Source organism: Rhinatrema bivittatum, chromosome 9 (genome assembly GCF_901001135.1).
Source record: "Rhinatrema bivittatum chromosome 9, aRhiBiv1.1, whole genome shotgun sequence".
NCBI classification, from domain to species: Eukaryota; Metazoa; Chordata; class Amphibia; order Gymnophiona; family Rhinatrematidae; genus Rhinatrema; species Rhinatrema bivittatum.
The window spans coordinates 124,041,321-124,064,487 of record NC_042623.1 but is presented as its reverse complement, the minus strand read 5'-3'; the positions used below and the strand labels follow the sequence as shown (position 1 = coordinate 124,064,487).

The window sequence follows — 23,167 nt, the reverse complement described above, 5'->3', positions numbered from 1 at the left end:
ATTTAAAATAGCCACAATACCAGAAAACTGGAGGGGTGGCGAATGTGAGACCAGTGAGTCTGACATTGGTGCCATGCAAAATATTCAAAGCTATTCTTAAAAACAAAATTACTTACCATATAGACATAGTTTGGGTGAGAGTCAAAATGGGTTTTGCAAAGGAAAGTCATGCCTTACCAATAGAGATGTGAATCGGAACCGGAATCAGTTCCAATTCCGGTTCCGATTCACATCGTTAATTTTTTTTTGGGCGGCCCGATCGTGGTTTTGTTTATCGGCTGTGCCCGAGCCGATAAACAAAAAAACCTACCCGACCCTTTAAAACTGTTCCCTTAGCTTTCCCCACCCTCCCGAACCCCCCAAAAACTTTTTACAAGTACCTGGTGGTCCAGTGGAAGTCCCGGGAGCAATCTCCTGCTCTCGGGGCCGTCGGCTGCCACTAATAAAAATGGCGCCGATGGCCCTTTGCCCTTACCATGTGACAGGGTATCCATGCCATTAGCCAGGCCCTGTCACATGGTAGGAGTATTGGACGGCTGGCGCCATCTTTAAAAATGGCGCGTGCCATCCAGTGCTCCTACCATGTGACAGGGGCCAGCCAATGGCATGGATACCCTGTCACATGGTAAGGGCAAAGGGCCATCGGCACCATTTTGATTAGTGGCAGCCGACGGCCCGACAGCGGGAGATGGCTCCCGGGACCTCCACTGGACCACCAGGTACTTGTAAATAGTTTTTGGGGGGTTCAGGAGGGTGGGGGAAACTAAGGGAACAGTTTTAAAGGGTCGGGGTGGGTTTAGGGATTGTTTTAGTGTGCCGTTTTTCCCGCCCTCCCCCAAAATGATAAGAGAACCCCAGGAACAAAATCATGGGGTTCTCTTATCGGGAGCCCCCGATTTCTGACGATTTTGAAAATATCGTCCGATATTTTCAATCGTCCTAAGCCCGATTCACATCCCTACTTACCAATTTACTAGATTTTTTTGGGGGTATAAAAAAAGATGCAGGCAAAAGTGAGCTGGAGTGTATTTAGATTTTCAGAAGGCATGTGACAAAGTCTCTCATGTGACACTCCTCAGGAAATTGGGAGGTCATGAGATCAGAGACAGTGTCCTATTGTGGATTGGTAACAGGATATGACAGGAAACAGAGGTAAGATTAAATGGTCAGTTTTTCCAAATGGAGAAAGGTCATTAGTGGAGTGCCCCAGAGGTCCGTATTGGGATCTGTATTATTTAGCATATTAATAAATGATCTGGAGAAGGGAACAATGATTGATGTGACCGAATTTGCAGATGACACAAAATTGTTTTGAGTCATTACAATGGCAGTAGATTGTGATTAACTGCAGAAAGACCTTGTGAGACTAGGAGTTCTAAATGGCAGATGCAATTTAATATGGGCAAGTGCAAAGTAATGCAGAAAGAGAATAATAATCCCAAATATAAATATATGATGCTGGGTTCTGTGCTAGGATTCACAACCCAGGAAAAAGGACCTCGGAGTACTTGTTCTCAATACCTTGAATCTGGTCAAAAAGGTAAATAGAATGTTAGCAATTATTTGTAAAGGAATAAAAAGCAAAACTGAGACTGTCATAATGGCTTTGGATCCATGGTGCAACTGCCCCTTGAGTATTGTATGCAGTTCTGGTTGCCCATCTCAAAAAAGACATAGCGGACATAGAAAAGAAACAAAGAAGGGTGTCAAAATGATAAAGGGAATGGAAAAGCTCTCTTAAGAAGAAAGGCTAAACAGATTAGTGCTCTTTAGATTGGAAAAGAGATGACTGAAAGGGAATATGATTGAAATTTATATTACCATGAATGGGGTGGAATGGGTAAATAGGGAAGAGTTATTTTCTCTTTCAAACAACACTAGGACTAGTGAACACCCCATGAAAGAAGCAACCCTCAGATTTAAAACAAAATCATAGAAAATATTTTTTCACTCAGTGTACAATCATGATATGGAATGTGTTGCCAGAGGAACATGGTCAAAACAACTAATATATTGGGGTTATAAGGGGGATTGGACAGGTTCCTGAAGAAAAAGTGCATAAACAGTTATTAGCCATGTAGTCTTGGGAAAGCCAGCGCTTACATCTGGGAATATAATAGAACCACTGTTAGAGAGAGATTGCTGGGCTCAGTGGACCTTGGTCTGACTCAGCATGGCATTTATTATGTCCCTATGTTGCTATCACAAACAGCGCAGAGGAATCAAAACTCTCAATGCATAGAATGTGTGTTCAGAAACAGCAAACCCATAAAGGTGTAGCATGTGAGCTGGGTATCACAAACAGTACAGAAGCATCAAAATCTCAGGGCATCATGGTAGATGGCTGAACAGCCAAAAGCAGTGAATATACCAAGAGAGCAGTTAAGGCAACATCAACAGTTGTATGAATTCCCCAAGGCACCACAAAACAGTATAATTTAACTCATAATAGCATCTATTCTCCAAGTCACCATGAGAAAGCCAGGAACAGGCCATAAAGCAATAGTAGCAGACATAAACAGCAAGACATTGAGCCAGATAAGAAGGGGATGGAAGGAGAAATTTCTACTTTTTTTTCTATTTTATTTTGTGGATAAAATACGCCAACATAATCAAGAGAGAAGTAGGGTAGAATAACTAGGCTGGAATCCAAACATCAAACAGGGATGCATACAGTCTTCCAAGGTGTAGAGTCAGGGACATAACTGCTAGGCAGGTTGGCAGCAGTCCCCCTACGATGTAGAATCATGGCCATGGATGCAGCAAAGCAGAGTGACAGTAAAACTTACAAGATGAAGCCTAAGAGGTATAGCAGCAAGGCAGAGAAGCAGCAAGACCTCATAGGTGTAAAATCAGAGTCATGTCAGCTAGACAGAGTGACAGCAAGACCCCCAAGGCATAGCAGAATGTTCATAACAGCAAGGTAGCATGTCAGCAAGATCCAAAAGGAGTAACATAAGAACATAAGAAGTTGCCTTACTGGGTAAGACCAAGGGTCATCAAGCCCAGCTTCCTGTTTCCACAGTGACCAATCCAGGTTACAAGCACCTGGCAAGTACCCAAACATTAAGTAGATCCCATGCTACTAATGCCAGTAATAGTAGTGGCTTTTCCTTAAGTCACCTTGATTAATGGCAGTTAATAGATTTCTCCTCCAAGAACTTATCCAAACCTTTTTTAAACCCAGCTACACTAAATGTACAAACCACATTCTAGCAACAAATTCCAGAGCTTAAATGTACACTGAGTGAAAAAGAATTTTCTCCGATTTGTTTTAAATGTGTTATTTGCTAACTTCCTGGAGTGCTCCCAGTCTTTCTATTATCTGAAAGAATAAATAACCGATTCACGTTTACCCGTTCTAGACCTCTCACGATTTTATAGACCTCTATCATATCCCTACTTAGCCGTCTCTTCTCCAGGCTGAACAGCCCTAATGCCTTTAGCCTTTCCTCATAAGGGAGCTATTCTATCCCATTTATCATTTTTGTCACCCTTCTCTGTACCTTCTTCAGCGCAACTATAACTTTATTGAGATACGGTGACCAGAATTGAAATCAGCTCTCAAGGTGCGATCTCACCATGGAGCAATACATAGGCATTATGACATTTTCCATTTTATTCACCATTCCCTTCCTAATAATTCCTAACTTTGTTTGCTTTTTTGACTGCCACAGCACACTGAGCCGAGGACTTCAATGTATTATCCACTATGATGCCAAAATCTTTTTCCTGGGTGGTAGCTCCTAAAATGGAACCTAACATCGTGTAACTACAGCATGGGTTATTTTCCCTATATGCATCACCTTGCACTTGTCCACATTAAATTTCATCTGCCATTTAGATGCCCAATCTTCCAGACTTGCAAGGTCCTTCTGCAATTTATCACATTCCGCTTATAATTTAAATATTTGAAATAATTTTGTATCATCTGACAATCTGATTACCTCACTCATCATATTCCTTTCCAGTTCATTTATAAATATATTGAAAAGCACCAGTCAAAGTGTGAAGCAGATAGGCAGAGTGACAGCAAAACCCCAATGTGTTGCATCAGGAGCTTGGCAGTTAGTCATGCAGCAACAAGACCTTCAGGAGTAGCATAAGGTGTATAGCAGCAATGAAGTGTGGCATCTAGACTCCAAAGGTGTAGCATAAGGGTATAGCAGCAAGGCAGATTGACACCAAGACCACCAAAGTGTGTCAAGATCATATCAGCTAGGCAAAGCATCAGCAAGATCCCCCAGGTATAGCATCTTGGGGTATGGTAGTTAGACTAAATGGCAACAAACCTCCCAAGGTGTAGAGTCAGGGATATGGAAGCTAAAATGAGTGCCAAGTTATACCTTGGGGGTCTTGCTAAGTAGGGGTGTGCATTCGTTTTGAACGCATATGTAAAACGCAACTTTTTTTTTTTTAACTTAAAAAAGTGATGATGTGCAACGCATCGCGACTTCCAACGTATTCAACATAGCTACGTTGAATACGTTGAACCGCGAGGCGCGCTTTTCTCGCCGCCATTAGCTGCGAGCTCGGAGCCCCGGATTAGCACAAAATGGTGGCGCCCCTGCGCTAACCATGCCAACCTGTCTGACCCTTTCCTGTGAGTCGCAGTGACTCACAGGAAAGGGTCGGACAGGTCGGCATGGATACCGGAATGCAGCAAATCTGCGTTCACGTTTTCAGAGTGGCACTGAATGCAGCGAATCGCGCTGTCATTCAGTGCTCTCTGAGGATTTTACTCACGAGCCAGCACTATATAAGCAGCGGCACGAGGACTCACGCACATTTCCAGCGATTCTGTGGGGAGGTGGTGGGCTGGGTGGCAGGCTCAGGCAGGCAGGCAAGCAGAAATAGAACCAGAAGCAGAACCAGAACCAGATTTGATAGACAACACAGAACAGATTCTGTGTTAGGCTAGGAAAGGAAAGAAAAATATTCCTGGTCTTGCATTAGTGGCAGGGTCAGCTACAGTCACTAGTATTCCTATTCCTCTTTCTTTCAAGCAGTGTAGTGGTCTAGTCAGCTAGCAGTGACCAAGTATTCTATTTACCATTGAGGGTGTTGGGCTGGCTTGGAGAGAGATATTAATATTTTCAATGTCATCCATGTTTCTGGAGTGAAAAAAAATCCTGCTTTATTAAATTCCAATTACTTAGTCTGTCATGCAGTGGGCATTTTAAACAGACTGAACATTGTCCTTGAGTGGGTATGTTCATTTGGGAATTTTAAACAGACTTAACAACATTGTTATTGAGAGTGAGTCTGTTCATCTTGGTATTTTCAAACAAACTCAACGCATTGTCCTTGAGTGGGTCTGTGCTGGGAAGTGCCTGGGCCGCAGTACTCTGCCTCTTATCTGCTTAAAAGGAAGCTATTTCTGTGTGCACTGCACACACACACACACACACACACACACACACATTGAGTGCACTGCCAGTGAGGCAGTGGGCATTTTAAACAGACTGAACATTGTCCTTCAGTGGGTCTGTTCATTTTGGTATTTTTAAACAGACTGAACATTGTTATTGAGTGAGTCTGTTCATTTTGGTATTTTAAACAGACTGAACATTGTTCTTGAGTGGGTCTGTTCATGTTGGTATTTTAAACAGATAGTGAACATTGTTCTTGAGTGGGTCTGTTCATTTTGGTATTTTAAACAGACTGAACATTGTTCTTGAGTGAGTCTGTTCATTTTGGTATTTTTAAACAGACTGAACATTGTTCTTGAGTGAGTCTGTTCATTTTGGTATTTTTAAACAGACTTAAGAACATTGTTATTGAGTGGGTCTGTTCATTTTGGTATTTTAATCAGACTGAACATTGTTCTTGAGTGAGTCTGTTCATTTTGGTATTTTAAACAGACAGTGAACATTGTTCTTGAGTGGGTCTGTTCATTTTGGTATTTTAAACAGACAGTGAACATTGTTCTTGAGTGGGTCTGTTCATTTTGGTATTTTAAACAGACCGAACATTGTTCTTGAGTGAGTCTGTTCATTTTGGTATTTTAAACAGACCTAACATTGTTCTTGAGTGGGTCTGTTCATTTGGGAATTTTAAACAGACTGAACATTGTTCTTGAGTGAGTCTGTTCATTTTAGTATTTTTAAACAGACTTAAGAACATTGTTATTGAGTGAGTCTGTTCATTTAGGTATTTTAAACAGACTTAAGAACATTGTTATTGAGTGAGTCTGTTCATTTGGGAATTTTAAACAGACTGAACATTGTTCTTGAGTGAGTCTGTTCATTTTGGTATTTTTAAACAGACTTAAGAACATTGTTATTGAGTGAGTCTGTTCATTTTGGTATTTTAAACAGATTGAACATTGTTCTTGAGTGGGTCTGTTCATTTGGGAATTTTAAACAGACTGAACATTATTATTGTGGGACAGTGGGCAGTGTTACCACATAAAATCATCCATAATGTCAGGGAAAGAGAGATGCAATCGACTTATTGGGACTGGCAGCGGAGGCACCGCAAAAGACACAAGTGCAACACCACCAGTACAGCTAAAAAGGCAACTGTCACAATCTAAACTCTTTGTAGGGGATGGCAGTTCCATGGCAAAAAAACCGAAATCGGCCCATGATACTTTGCCATCGCCACCACTTGTTTCTGGCCCTGTAGTTTTGGAGGAGAGGGAAGGGGAGGCAGAGTCAAGCCCGACAAAATTTAGACACCCAAGAGCAGCCGGGGGACAGAAGTCTCAAATAAGACTTAGCGGTCACAAGGTAGCGCTGGCACTGTTAGCTTCTGATTCAGAAGAAGAATCTTCTAGGGTGGGATTCTCATTAGAAACTGAAGAAGTAGTAGCTGACGAATCTTCTGTAGAATCAGTTAGTCCTGTCTTAGCCTCCACCTCCAGAACTGTGCAGCAGGTGAGAGATTACAGTGATTTCAAGGAGGAGGAAGAGGTGTCAGAAGGGAGACAGAGGGTGACGACTGGTGCCCCCGCTGGCATTGCTTCTCAGGGTGCACCACCCACTAGTACCTCAACTCCAGTGCCAGCATCCACCCCCAAGGTGGTAAAGAGAGGAGGATCAGAAAAGAAATCTCCGATCTGGAAACATTTTAAAGCGACAGAAGACCCGCGTTATGCTTGGTATAATTACTGTGCCAGGGATATTAGCAGAGGCAAGCAAATGGGACATCTATCAAATTTTGGCATGAACCATCATATTAAGAGGCAACACCCAACAAGATTACTGCCATCTGGGGATGGTGGCAGTTTCAGTCGGGGGACCCCTTTCAAGCAGTGTGCAGTGGTAGGAAAGCAGAGTCAGCCCACTCCCTCATACCCTTCTAGCAGTCAGGCGGCAGGCCAGCAATCCAGTGACATGTGGCAGAAGCGACAATCCACCATGGAGGAAATGGGGTGGAGTGCGGTAACACTATCCCGGGGTAGGAGGCAGGCAGCCTCAAAAGTTGTAACCAGGAGCATTGGGGAAATGATTGCCCTTGATGAACAGCCCTTGCAGTTAGTGGAGAATGTGGGTTTCAAGCGTTTTTTGAAGGTTGTACTTCCAAATTACAAAGTCCCCTCCAGAACCACATTTAGTAGAAAGGTCATCCCCAGCCTGTACAAGCAGTGTCGCAGTCGCTTGCAAGCACTGCTAGCTAAGGCAGACGGAAGAGTGCATTTCACCTGCGATATCTGGACCGCCATGAATGCTGCACACTCTTACCTCTCTCTGATAGCACACTGGTGGGACATGGCAGAGGCAGGGGCAGCCAGCAGCTCTATTACTGAAGAAGCGTCAGGGTGGAGGTGGGCTTTACTGCACACCCACCTGGTGGACCAGGCCCATACCGCTGCCAATATTCTAGCATGCATCAGAAAGATGCTGGAGGGCTGGCAACTGCACCAGCAAGACAGGAAAACGCGGGCAGGGTTTTTTGTCACAGACAACGGTGCAAACATGGTTAAGGCAATAAGCGATGGGCGGTTTAAGAACATCCGATGTTTTGCACACACTCTGCATCTGGTAGTGAAGTGAGCTCTGGGCTTGGAGTCCAATGACAAGGAGAATGAATACCTGCGTAGGTTAATACAGAAGTGCAGGAACATAGCAGCATACTTCCACAGAAGTGTCAAGGCGGGGCAGGTTCTCCGACAAAAGCAGACTGATTTGAATATGCCTCAGAAGCGTCTCATTCAAGACATTGCCACCCGGTGGAATTCCACCTTTATGATGCTAGAGAGGTTACTGGAGCTGCAGACACCCCTTCATGAACTTTCTGGTAGAATGGACATAGGTGTGCAGAATCCCCTAGGGCATCGCGATTGGTTAGTCATGAGTCAGCTGGTAAAAATCCTGCAGCCCTTCAAGGATGTCACGGAGGAGCTGAGTTCCAGAAGTGCCACCTTGGCTGACATCATCCCTATAGTTAAATTCCTGGATGACCATTTGGAGGCCTTTAAACAGCAAGAGGGAATGACTGCTGAGGTGCTGCAGTGTCTGGATTTTTTGCAGCAGCAGGTGAAAGACAGATTAAGGCCTTTAACAGAGGACAGCACATACATCCTCGCCTCTGTCTGTGATCCCCGTGTGAAAGGTAAACTCGCTCTACAGACCAATTGTCTGTCATATGTGAAGGATCTGCTGTTAGGTAAGGTCCGTGAACAGGAGTGCTATAGGCAGAAACAGAGTCAGATTAGGCTTGAAGCAGAGGTGGAAACAGCCGGCATGTCACAGAGTTGTGCTGCTAGCCCAGGCAGGAGTAGCCCTGTGTCAGTGACAGGTAGTACCTCCTCCTCCACGTCAGAATGCCCAAGGCATGTTGCCCATAAAGATTCATCAGTTGTGCAACGGGCGAGAGAGAAAGTAGCTGGATTGAGTGACTCTGAGGCCTCCCAAGCACAGGAGGAGACAGCAGCACAGCTGTCAGTGACACGGTATCTCTCAGAGCCGATAGAGAACATGCAGACAGATCCGCTGGCATATTGGGCACACAAGTCCACTGTCTGGCCACACCTAGCCAAAGTGGCTGAACGATATCTGTCATGTCCACCAACCAGTGTGCCCAGTGAACGTGTCTTTTCAATGACAGGGGATATCATGAGCCCTCACCGCTCAAGGCTGGCACCAGAGTTGATGGAAATGCTAGTGTTTTTGAAAGTAAACCTGCCTTTGCTTGGCTTTCCAAATTTTCCCTGTGAATGGCAAGACGAATGAAAGCTATTCAAAGCCTTGCAGCAGCTCTAATTGCCTCCTATGCTCCAGATAATAAACTGCAGCACATGTTCCTGACATGAATCGCTGTGCCTGACCATCTACTGTGCAGGCCTTGTGTTCCTACCGGTGTTTGACCTCCATTGCTGCGCCTGTTCATCCAGGCCTTGTGTTCCCACAAGTGTTTTAACTCAATTGCTGTGCCTGTTCATCCAGGCCTTGTGTCCCTAGCTGGGATTGACCTCTGTCCTCGAATGATGTGCCTGTTCATCCAGGCCTTGTGTTCCCACAAGTGTTTTAACTCAATTGCTGTGCCTGTTCATCCAGGCCTTGTGTCCCTAGCTGGGATTGACCTCTGTCCTCGAATGATGTGCCTGTTCATCCAGGCCTTGTGTTCCCACAAGTGTTTTAACTCAATTGCTGTGCCTGTTCATCCAGGCCTTGTGTTCCTCTGGGGATAGGGAAATACCTACAGTACCTGAGTGTAATCAAGTATGAAGTGCTAGAAACGTTTTAAAATAAGAATATAAATACATTAAAAAAAAAAATTACTATCCGACTATCCGTGTTCATCCAGGCCTTGTGTTCCCACAAGTGTTTTAACTCAATTGCTGTGCCTGTTCATCCAGGCCTTGTGTCCCTAGCTGGGATTGACCTCTGTCCTCGAATGATGTGCCTGTTCATCCAGGCCTTGTGTTCCCACAAGTGTTTTAACTCAATTGCTGTGCCTGTTCATCCAGGCCTTGTGTCCCTAGGTGGGATTGACCTCTGTCCTCGACTGCTGTGCCTGTTCATCCAGGCCTTGTGTCCCTAGCTGGGATTGACCTCTGTCCTCGACTGCTGTGCCTGTTCATCCAGGCCTTGTGTTCCCACAAGTGTTTTAACTCAATTGCTGTGCCTGTTCATCCAGGCCTTGTGTCCCTAGCTGGGATTGACCTCTGTCCTCGAATGATGTGCCTGTTCCATCCAGGCCTTGTGTTCCCACAAGTGTTTTAACTCAATTGCTGTGCCTGTTCATCCAGGCCTTGTGTCCCTAGCTGGGATTTACCTCTGTCCTCGAATCATGTGCCTGTTCATCCAGGCCTTGTGTTCCTCCGACTGGTGTTTTAACTCCATTGCTGTGCCTGTTCATCCAGGCCTTGTGTCCCTAGCTGGGATTGACCTCTGTCCTCGAATGATGTGCCTGTTCATCCAGGCCTTGTGTTCCCACAAGTGTTTTAACTCAATTGCTGTGCCTGTTCATCCAGGCCTTGTGTCCCTAGGTGGGATTGACCTCTGTTCTCGACTGCTGTGCCTGTTCATCCAGGCCTTGTGTTCCCACAAGTGTTTTAACTCAATTGCTGTGCCTGTTCATCCAGGCCTTGTGTCCCTAGCTGGGATTGACCTCTGTCCTTGACTGCTGTGCCTGTTCATCCAGGCCTTGTGTTCCCACAAGTGTTTTAACTCAGATGCTGTGCCTGTTCATACAAGCCTTGTGTTCCTCTGGGGATAGGGAAATACCTACAGTACCTGAGTGTAATCAAGTATGAAGTGCTAGAAACGTTTTAAAATAAGAATATAAATACATTAAAAAAAAAAATTACTATCCGAGTATCCGTGTTTATCCAGGCCTTGTGTTCCCACAAGTGGTTTAACTCAATTGCTGTGCCTGTTCATCCAGGCCTTGTGTCCCTAGCTGAGATTTACCTCTGTCCTCGAATCATGTGCCTGTTCATCCAGGCCTTGTGTTCCTCCGACTGGTGTTTTAACTCCATTGCTGTGCCTGTTCATCCAGGCCTTGTGTCCCTAGCTGGGATTGACCTCTGTCCTCGAATGATGTGCCTGTTCATCCAGGCCTTGTGTTCCCACAAGTGTTTTAACTCAGTTGCTGTGCCTGTTCATCCAGGCCTTGTGTTCCTCTGGGGATAGGGAAATACCTACAGTACCTGAGTGTAATCAAGTATGAAGTGCTAGAAACGTTTTAAAATAAGAATATAAATACATTAAAAAAAAAAATTACTATCCGAGTATCCGTGTTTATCCAGGCCTTGTGTTCCCACAAATGGTTTAACTCAATTGCTGTGCCTGTTCATCCAGGCCTTGTGTCCCTAGCTGGGATTTACCTCTGTCCTCGAATGATGTGCCTGTTCTTCCAGGCCTTCTGTTCCCACAAGTGTTTTAACTCAATTGCTGTGCCTGTTCATCCAGGCCTTGTGTTCCCACAAGTGTTTTAACTCAATTGCTGTGCCTGTTCATCCAGGCCTTGTGTCCCTAGCTGGGATTTACCTCTGTCCTCGAATGATGTGCCTGTTCTTCCAGGCCTTGTGTTCCTCCAACTGGTGTTTTAACTCCATTGCTGTGCCTGTTCATCCAGGCCTTGTGTCCCTAGCTGGGATTGACCTCTGTCCTCGAATGATGTGCCTCTTCATCCAGGCCTTGTGTTCCCACAAGTGTTTTAACTCAATTGCTGTGCCTGTTCATCCAGGCCTTGTGTTCCTCTGGGGATAGGGAAATACCTACAGTACCTGAGTGTAATCAAGTATGAAGTGCTAGAAACGTTTTTTTTTTGTATTATATGTTTTTATTGGGTTTTTAGAAAGCCAGCCAATACACAACATGACATAAATCCAATACAATATTTCTGACAGTAAATAGAGAAAATACAGGCGGAACATTACGGGAAGATGATATGAACATGCAACAGATGATGTCGTCCTTTGAATAAAAGAAAAAACAACAGAAGAACTTAATTGTCACATTGTCCGTATATGTCAAATATACTTTTTTCTCCCAATTTCTTCCCTAACTAACCCCTCCCTCCCACCCCCCACCCTCTTTCGAACTAACTAACTAACATCGACTTCTTCTTATTCTCTCAAACGTGTCTTTGGTGGTAACTAGTTTAATACCGTAAGAATGATACCTTAATAATGATAAAATGGAACAATAGAGTACAACATTAAAGCTTTGAGGCAGTAGCACATGAAACCAGTAAAGCAATAGCAATGGAGCAGTGGTATGATAATCTATTAATGCAGTTGCACATGGGGGAACAAGTAATCTTTCAGTGTCCACATTGGAAGTGAAGAAGGATAACTCCAGGCAGTGGGTATAAAGCCGTTAAAAACCATGCCCTTCTAAACCTGAGTCCGGATCCACTCTGGGAATATGTTGGACCAATTGTACAGGTTGATTTTGCAGGTAAGTTTGCCACACAGCAACAGTGTGCCGTTGTTTCAAGATGCTCGAGGTTTTGGCCGTCATATGTTCAAACGTAGCAATTTGTAAAAGTTTCCTATGCCAATGGACAATAGTAGGTGGATCTGAGGATATCCAATGGTGAACAATCACATGTTTAGCAATAAGACCAGCCTTACGAATGAAGAGTTTCTGTGTTAAAGTCAGCTGAGATTGAGTATCAGTAAACAAGCCGAACATCCATAACAGTGGGTCAAGAGGTAATAAACAGTCACATATCTGAGAACAATATTTTTGAACCTCTAGCCACAACTGCTTAATTTTGGAGCATTCCCAGAAGCTATGCAGGTAGTGCCCCTCCCCATCCTTACACTTCAGACAGAGAGGAGAAGATGCTATCCCTAATTGAAAAGCTACGGAACTTGTACAATATAATTGCCATATAAATTTAAAGTGTAACTCTCTCAAATTTGCATTTTCCGTGACCTTACCACATTGTAAAAAATAGTGCTTGATTGTACTAAGTGTTAATGAAATAGTTGGGTATTTAGCCCATTTACTCAATATCCTGTCATACGCATTGATGTTCAAATGTGCATGTAACATTGTAGAAAACATTGAACAGGAATATTTAATCTGTGGCCTAATACAAAACATGGCTACTAAGCAACTCCTCTGACCTATAGAAATGTTAGGCCATTGTACTTGAGAGACATAGTGTCGCACCTGAAGATACGCATAAAAGTCTTCTTTGGGAATATAGAATTGATCTTGGAGTTCAGAAAAACTATACATCGTGTCATTTGTAGGCGAAAACAGTTGTGCTATCCGTACCAACCCTTTCTGTGCCCAATTATGAAATACCGTTTGTCCTATACCTGGTGGAAACTGGGGGTTATCACATATTTCCATAAGGAGAGAAAGAGGACTCAGTGAGATCCCCAATTTTTTACAATAGTAGATCCAGGCTTGTCTACTGGATTGAAGTATCAGGTAACCCCTACAAGCGTATGGAAGTTGGCTCCACTTTAGCTGTAAAAGGGATGCTAAAGAATAATTATTGAGCCAACTACGAATAAAGGTAGACGGCGAAAAAAAAGAAGTACCTAGTATCCAATCCCGAATATGTCTCATCATACTGACTAAATTATAATCTCTAAAATTTGGACATGACATTCCCCCATTTCCTGCTCTGATTTGTAAATAGCTCAGGGCCAATCTGGACCTCTTTCCCCGCCACAAAAATTGTCTCAAAAATTTATATATGGAACACAAATCCTTATGTTTTAACCAGATTGGAAGCATTTGAAAGAGGTATAACCATTTGGGTAGTTCCATCATCTTAAATAAATGAATCCGTCCCGTTAGAGACAAAGGTAATGAGGTCCAATTAGCCATTCGTTTTTCCATTTTTTGTAATAAGGGCTGCACGTTAACGTCATAAACTGTTGTAATTAAACTGGGTATGAAGACTCCCAAATACTTAATCTGTTTATGAGCCCATTTAAGGGGGAACGACGGACCCCATGTAGTTCTCAAATCGCCATAGATTTCCAAAGCCTCCGATTTGTCCACATTAACTTTTAGGCCAGAGAACATCCCATACCATTTTTGTAATTCAAGAACTCTCGTTAAGGACCGTTGCGGATCTGTCAGATATATGAGAATATCGTCCGCAAACGCTGCCACCTTAAATGTCAAACCACTATGTGTAAGCCCACTAATGGAGCTATCATCATAAATATGACGTAACAAAGGGTCTATAGCCATGATATATAATAGAGGGGACAGCGGGCACCCCTGTCGCACACCTCGTTTAGGTTCAAAGGCCAAAGAGGCATGTCCATTTGCCAGAATGTGAGATGATGGGGATTGATATAAAAGGGTAATATATGAATAAAAACTTCCGTTCAACCCATATCTCCCTAATACTGAAAACATATAATCCCAGGAAACGCGGTCAAAAGCTTTCTCAGAGTCAAAGCTCACTGCCATAGATGGTATCTTGTGTTTTTGACTATAAGAAATAGCAGTAACCAATTTGCAATGTATGAACTAGCCGATCTTCCCTTCACAAAGCCCACCTGATGCGGTGAAATCAGGGAGGGAAGTATCGCATTCAGTCTCTTTGCCAGCACATTTGCGAGTATTTTGAGATCACAATTCAACAATGAAATTGGTCTATATGACGCTGGTTGGGTAAGATCTTTTCCCAGTTTAGGTAAGATGGTAATATATGCTTGATTGAACCGGGAAGGAAATTGTTTTTTATCTAAAGCTCCTCGATAGAATAAGCTAAGATTCTCAGTAATTTTTTCCCCCAGGATTTTGTAATAGTCATATGTAAAGCCATCCGGCCCTGGCGCTTTTCCGGGTTTACAAGCTTTAATAGCCGTCTGAATTTCCAGTTCCGAAATAGGAGAGTTAAGGGAATCCAATTGTATTGAGGTTATTTGGGGGAGATGGAGAGACTGAAAAAAAAAGTTTTCCTCTACACTCCCTCCCTGCCGATCTTCCGTATACAAATTCTCGTAAAAACCCTTTAAAACCTCACATATGTCATTCCCTTTAACCGCCCAAGTCCCCTGAGACGTCTTTAACTTATCTATGTAAGTTTTACTTTGTCTGAGTTTCACCAATTTGGCCAACAGCCTAACCGATTTGTTCCCAAACCGGAAATATGTATGTTCCTTATAATGAAATGCTTTTAAGGATTTCTGATGTAAATAGGATTGTAAAGAACTCAATGTAGCAGAATATTGGGCAAAATTGGCCGGGGTAGGATTACGTATTATTTCAGTTTTGGCCCTTTTGAGTTCCCCTTCCAGAGAGATAATTTTCTCATGAATGAGTTTATTCCTGCTGCGCACATACGATATTATTTCGCCCCTCATGACCATCTTCCCAGTTTCCCAAAATAAATTCATATCTGACGTATGTTGTGCATTAGTGATTTGGAATTGTTCCCATTTAGTGCGCAAGAATTGTTGAAAAGGTATATCTTCTTTCAGGTAGGCTGGAAACCTCCACCAAGAATGTGGCGGTAACTGATTGTCCAATTGGAAATCTACCCAAATGAGCGCATGGTCAGAGACTCCCATAGAACCTATCTCTGCAGCTGAAATCCGATGAAAGATATGTGCAGAACCCAAAATGTAATCTATCCTTGAAAGAGTGCCATGTGCTTTGGAAACATGTGTGTAATCACGCGCATCACTATTAAGAGTTCTCCAATAATCTAAGAGCCGTAAATCTTGACAAAGCTGACTAATGCTCGTTTTTTGGAGTTTCTGAGCTATTTTGATTGGAGGGACAGAACGGTCCAATACCGGATCATGGACACTATTAAAATCTCCCATTATGAATACACCTCCTTTTCCATGAGTAATGAGCATATTTGTAAGGGAGGGAAAAAACTTTTTGTCAGGTGTATTTGGTCCATAAACGTTACAAATGGTGATCTCCTTTCCATTTATTTTACCTATAAGAATAATGTATCTGCCCTCAGGATCCGATATCTCAGAGAGTATTTGAAACGAAACATTCCTATGCACAAGCACCGCTACACCCGCTTTTTTCCCTACAGCAGGTGAGTAGAAGGTAGCTCCCACCCAATCTTTTTGTAATTTCCTACTTTCGGAGGCTGTGAGATGAGTTTCCTGTAAACAGACAATATGTACTTTAGCTCTTTTTAGAAAGGAGAGCACCTTCGATCGCTTTATGGGACTGCCCAGGCCATTGACATTTAAACTTGCTAATCTCAAAGAATTATGAGATTTGGCCAAGTTTTACTTAGCTGTGCCCAATCATTGGAAATGAAGACCTGCAGGCTCCCCAGCCTAAGTCTGCAGATTCGTGACGTGTAGTATAACTAGTACCTGTAGAAAAAGAACGTCCCACCCGATATGTGCTATCAGACTGACAAGTGGTAGCACGCTTCACTCCACTGTACCCTGCAAGAGAGAATAAGAGAAATACCCCACAGATTATCCCTTGAGTCCCCAACCCCCCCTCCCTCATTAAAGTTAACAACATTTCCCTCTACTCGAGGAAGATATGAGAGCACGCTAATGATGCGATGTGCTCCCCCCTCCCAAATCAGCAACAAATTTCAACAATAACAACTGTATAGACAAAACAGTCCCGTGCTTTCCCCAAACCTCTCAAACATGGAAAGATTTTAAAGCTTGGCGTGGCTATCCATCTCCTGCGTAGGTCAGCGATCCCAGACAGATCATTCAGGCAAACATGGTAAGGCAAACCTTATAGCCCCGAGAGGTTCCTTTTAGAGAAAAATTAAATATGTCTGTAACCAAAGGTAGGTTCATAAATTACCAAATAAAGATTATGGTCAGTAACACATAAAAGACATATCCCTTGCAACATCTGGAAGATAAATAAAATGCTTACAATCCAGCCAGTCTGACTGTTAAAAAACAAAAAAAAGGAAAAGACCCTAGGAGCAAAAAACCCACGACAGGACTTGTGCTTGAGAAACGAAGAAGAACAGAAAGAAAATGTCCAGGCATGACAACAAAAATATTCTTTGCTGAGACCGTGCGCAGTTGGAGGGCAGTAAAACCACGTGAGGCTCCGCAAAGGCTAAAAGAAACTGAAGTCCAGCCATTCCTCTCAAATCCAGTGTTGGCAATACTTTAGAACCCGTTTCAGGAATAAGTTGCCCATCATAAACTGGGATATGACCCGTTAACCTACGATCCAATTTTCACGCCACTAGTCCAATGTTGGGGCACATAGAGACCATCCTGCATAATGTCCCTTCCGAGGATCAACCAGGACAAAAAGAAAGCAAAACAGATCAATCTTTAGATAGGCCCACCATAAATTGTTTGGCCAGTTCCACTTCCGTAAATTGGTGATCTTTCCCCTCATATCGGATTTTCAGTATAGCCGGGTATAGTAATTGAAATCTCACGTTAGTTTTATAGAGTTCAGTGCATAGTGGGCTGAAGAGTTTCCGTTTCTGTACTAGCTGAGCTGAGAAGTCTTGAAAATATTTTTATCTCAGTGTTTTGGTACAGAACTTTTTGCTTCTTCCTGTAAGCCTGCATTATTTTTTGTTTATGCGCCCAGCTCATGATTTTAGCAATTATTAAGCGGGGTCTGGGGTCCCCATTTCTTTTCCGCCCTAAACGATGGGCCCGCTCAATGTGCAAAGGCTCAGGCAAATCTTGCAATTCCAGCGTATCGAGGAGCCATTTTGTCAAAAACGGTTCAAGATCTTGTTCACTCACAGTTTCGGGGAAACCCGCTAGTCTGATATTATTCCGTCTCGCTCTGTTTTCCAGATCGTCTAATTTCTCTGCTTGAGTTCCTGTCAGTTTCTCCAGGTGCAATATTTTAGTGGTAAGCTCGGCACGCTCATCTTCTAGTGTGGAGACCCGGTTTTCCACGTGGTCCAGCCTCGGATGTAATTCGGTGAGCGCCGCCTTAACTTCTTGAAATTGGGACGCTAATTCTGTGAACCGGGAGTCTAACGCCAAGACGACAGCGTTGGTAACACTGATAGTTAAGTCCTCCTTTGAATTTATAGTCGCGTTCGCCGCCTGGGGACTCGTGTGAGCGGCCGCGTCCACCATTTTAGAGCTCGTACCGCCCGTTTTTTCTTTGTCTTTTTTTGTTCCCTTGACGGGCATTGCACCGGGCGATCTCAGCATGAATTTGTCTATGGACATGAGACGAATGATACCTGAAGGTTTGGAAGGTTTTGTGATCCTCGGGTACCCACTTTTGTTGCCGACTCGGGAGATCAGAGCACAGAGCCTCTGCAGACACGTCTGCTTAGCTGCACCGCATCACGTGACCCCCGCTAGAAACGTTTTAAAATAAGAATATAAATACATTAAAAAAAAAAAATTACTATCCGAGTATCCGTGTTTATCCAGGCCTTGTGTTCCCACAAGTGTTTTAACTCAATTGCTGTGCCTGTTCATCCAGGCCTTGTGTCCCTAGCTGGGATTGACCTCTGTCCTCGAATGATGTGCCTGTTCCATCCAGGCCTTGTGTTCCCACAAGTGTTTTAACTCAATTGCTGTGCCTGTTCATCCAGGCCTTGTGTTCCCACAAGTGTTTTAACTCAATTGCTGTGCCTGTTCATCCAGGCCTTGTGTCCCTAGCTGGGATTGACCTCTGTCCTCGAATGATGTGCCTGTTCATCCAGGCCTTGTGTTCCTACTGGTGTTTTAACTCAATTGCTGTGCCTGTTCATCCAGGCCTTGTGTCCCTAGCTGGGATTGACCTCTGTCCTCGAATGATGTGGCTGTTCATCCAGGCCTGGATGACTGGAGTAGCAGTATTCTTATTTCTGAGAGATCTTCTTCAATTTCCTTTGTCATCAGCTGAAGTGTGTAAGTACAGTCGGAATTCACTAGAAGCCAACGGAATTCACTAGACGCCAACGATATTCACTGGAAGACAATATAAACACCAGGTACACCCAACTCTAGGGGTGGACCCGTTCCAGGGAGTCCTTCCCTGCACAAAGGAAAGGGAACTCTCTCCTGGGCCAGCCTGTCTTTCCCCTATCAAAACCACAGGGACCAGACCAGACTACCTCCACTCTGCCAGCCTGTCTTGCCCCTATCAGCTTTCTGCCACTCTGCTTTGCTGCCATACACCAGATGACTCACTTAACTCCTTGTGGTGTTCTTGCCACTCTCATGGTTCCTCAGTGTGTTGGTGCTAGTCTATCTTCTTGCTATGTTCCCCCTTCTTTGTGCTGTTGGATGTCAATGCCACTTGTCTTGCCGCTTTGCCTGTGGTGCTGCCTTTGATGGTTCATGCATCTGCTATCGGTGCTCTGTTTTGAAGCTGTGGTGTGTTTTTTTACATTCTCACTGCTGCTTTGTGCCTCTGTTAAAGCACTCTTGCCACTTCTGGTACCCCTTTGCACCTTTCCAGTGCCTTAGGCTATTCATGCCACTTAGGTGCCACTTTGCCACAGTCTAAGTACCTTGGAGCTCTTTTGTTGTTGTGATGATTGCTCCCCAGAAGTTTCATGACAATTGATAAGAAAACCCCAATTCGGCAGCCAAAAATAGGCTGGAAATCCTTCCCCCATTGACTTTAATGGGAACCGGTCAACTTATGGACAGACCTTCAACTTATGGAATTCTCCATATGTCCATATTGAACGAAATCGACCCTCAATTTCAACTTATCAACTTATCAACGAAAACTTTTTGTCTGCACATCCCTATTAGGGGTGTGCATTCGTTTTGAACTTATATGTAAAATGCAACTTTTTTTTTTTTTTTTAACTTAAAAGAGTGATGAGGCGAAAACGATCGGATTTCCAACTTATTCAACATAGCTATGTTGAATACGTTGGAAATTGTGATTGTTGATCCTAAATAGAAATTTAAACCCCTCACCCTCCTTAATCCCCCCCCCCAAGACTTACCAAAACTCCCTGGTGATCCAGCGGGGAGTCAGGACGCCATTTCTGTACTCCTTTGCGAGGAGCATGTGACGTTGGCGTCACGTCAGAGTGACGCCGACGTCACGTGATTCCCCGCGCGTTCGCTCCGGGACCCTCGTTGGACCCAAAAGGAACTTTTGGCCAGCTTGGGGGGGCCTCCTTCTGTTCCAGTTCTGTTCCTGCTTCCTAGTACTCCAGCGTCCTTCTGTTCCTGTTCATCTGTTCGTCTACCCAGGTAGTACCTCCGGACTGTCTTACTGGTACTGACCTTGGCTTGTTCCTTGACCTGCCTGCCTGCTGCCTGCCTTCTGACTCCAGTCTGCTCCTCGACCTGCTTGCCTGCTGCCTGCCTTCTGACCTCGGCCTGCCTGTAACCTAGTCTGACCTCCGGAACCTGACCTCTACTTTGCTGACTACTCCTCGGACTGATTCCCGGACTTTGACCTCTGCCTGTTTGACCACGTCTCTAGATTCTGGCTCTGTTCCTAGCCTTGTCATCACCTACGCTCTTCTGGTCCTCCTTGTTAACATCTGACCTCCAGTCTTGAACCTGTCCATGCTCCCCTTCTGTCTGTGGGCACGCCGGACTCAGGAGACCCTGCGAGGCCCACCTAAGTCCAAGCGGCCCGGGTCCCTACGGACTCCTCCCGGGAGGACCTCGGGCTTCCAGTGGTAAAGCTTTTCCTAGCTTCTGTCTCCTCCAGGGCTCCACTCCCTGGGGGCAGTTGCTTCCTGGTCCCTACCAGGAGGCAGTTCTCACTGCCTCAGGTCAAGGGTCCACCCCCGAACACAATTTGGCATCAGTAAATCTTAGTTTTGACCCCTAAAGTTAGAAGTTTATTATTTAATGCTTAAAGAGTGAAAATAGGTTCTTATTGCTTTTACATTTCTGATTTTTTAAGATTGGATGATTGATATAAAGTAGAGACAATTGAATTAATAAACCATGGACTACCTGGTCACCACAGTCAATGGTTTTTGTTCGATAGTTGGGAAGGGGAAAGTGGTGTTAGAGGATGGGAATTGAACTATTATTGTTCTTCATTTGATAAAGTGTTTTTAAAAAAAGACCAAAATTGATATCTAGTCTGCCCAGCAAGTTTTTATTAGGGTAGTAGCAACTGCCACTCTGTGCAGGCTACTCCCAAGCCTTCTGTCAATGGCCACTCTATGCACTCTACCTTCAAGTCCTCTGTTAAGGATAGTTGCAACTGCTGTTTCCACGTAGACTAACCCCAAGCTTTCTGTTAAAGGTAATATAATCTGTTGCTCCATGCAGACTACTCCCAAGCCCTCTATTAAGGGTAGTTGCAATTGCTACTCCATGCAGACTACCTCCAAGCCCTCTGTTAAGTATAGTAGCAACTGTCACTCCATGCTATCTACCCTTAAGTCCTCTGATAAGGGTAATAGCAACTGCTACTCCATGCAGTCTTCCCTCAAATCCTCCGTTAAGGGTAGTTGCAACTGCCGCAACCTGCAAGCTACCTGTAAACCATCTGTTAAGTATAGTAGCAACTGCCATTCTATGCAGACTATCCCATGTCTTCTGTTAAGGGTAAAAGTAACTGCCACTCCATGCAAACTACCCTGACTTCTGTTAAGGGTAGCAGCAGCTTCCACTCAATGCAGGCTAGCCACCAGCCGGCGCTACCTTTGCCCTCACTATGTCACAAGGGCTGACCGTCGGCCGACCGTCAGCCCCTATGACATAGTGAGGGCAAAGGTAGCGCCGGCGCCATTTTGAATACTGGCAATACAGCCTGAGTGCAGGTGGTCGCTCCTGGATTCCCGCTGGACTTTTGGCAAGTCTTGTGGGGGTCAGGAGGCCCCCCCAAGCTGGCCAAAAGTCCCTGGAGGTCCAGCGGGGGTCCGGGAACGATCTCCTGCACTCAGGCCGTATTGCCAATATTCAAAATGGCACTGGCACTACCTTTGCCCTGTCAGATGGTAAGGGCAAAGGGCCATCGGCGCCATTTTTATTAACGCAGCCAATGGCCTGAGAGCGGGAGATCGCTCTCCGCGCTCCCGCTGGACCACCAGGTAATTTTAAAACCTTTTTTGGGGGTTTGGGAGGGGGTTTGGTTTATTTGGGGGGTTTGGGGGTTTGATTATCGGATCGGGCGCAGCCGATAATCAGAACCCAAATTGGGCCGGGCGATAAAAATTTTAAGATTTGGATCGGAACCGGAACCGATCAGATTCCGGTTCCGATTCACATCTCTAGTGGCAGGAGTTCTCCAAAGCACCATAAGAGGAGCAAATAAGGAGCAAGAATAAAAAGAACACACTTGCTGGTGAATTTTCAAAGGAGTTTTGCATGTAAATGTAACATAGTGTAGCGTTTTTCAAAAGCTATTTACCCACATTAAATGTACTTATTATGGGTAAAACCTATTGGCAATTCAATGGCATATATTGTAGTAATTTTCAAAAGCCCACTTACCACCAGTAAAATGTATTTATACAGTTTATGTATTTGAAGGCTTTTGAAAATCAGGCCTTTTGGCTTCAAAAGAGAGCACCAACAACATTGGCATGAATGTTTTCCACTTAAAAATACATTTTACTGGTGGTAAGTGGGCTTTTGAAAATTACTATTTTATTTATTTTATTTTATAAATAAAATAAAATAAATAAAATAGTAATTTTCAAAAGCCCACTTACCACCAGTAAAATGTATTTATACAGTTTATGTATTTGAAGGCTTTTGAAAATCAGGCCTTTTGGCTTCAAAAGAGAGCACCAACAACATTGGCATGAACTCTGGAAGGCAGACTGAGAGGCAAAATGCCACCAAAAATGTCATCAATATCCTAAGGCACTAAAAAGGGGGAATGAAGCAGTAAAGGTGGCAGGAAAAACCTGAAGGCAACAATAAAGGGCAAAGCAGAAAGAAGAGTGGAATCAACACATTAAGGCAAAATGAGAAGTGCAATCAGCCCCCACAGTGGCAAGAACAATGCAAGGTGTAGAGTCTGGAATATGACAGCAAATCAGAATGACAGCAAGACATTCAAGGTGCAAAGTCTGGTGACAGCAATGCTAAGTGGAAAAATACCCCCTAAGTTGTAGGATAAGAGGCATAGCAGCAAGGCAGAGTGGCACGGGAGTTGTCTGTCTTCCTGTTGAAGCACTTGCCAATCGACAGATTAAGAACAAAACATTTATTTATTTATGTATTTATTTATTTATTTATTTAAAGCCTTTTCTATACCATCGCTAACTTATATACCATTGCAACGTTTTACATGTAGGCACATAAGTAAGTTTGGAGTAAGCGTACTAAAGTACATTGTAACAGGTGCCATTAAGTTTCGGTTACATTAAATCATAAAAATACATACAAATGTTTAGTGAAGTGGGTTCTGGC

At 44.0% G+C, this 23,167-nt stretch overlaps 1 protein-coding gene across 1 annotated transcript in view; it reads right to left on the bottom strand.

The window, feature by feature from the left end:
- The window catches only part of LOC115099485 (alpha-1,4-N-acetylglucosaminyltransferase-like), a 31,120-nt gene that overhangs the window by 3,461 nt on the left and 4,492 nt on the right, over positions 1 to 23,167 (bottom strand). The window lies entirely within an intron of this gene.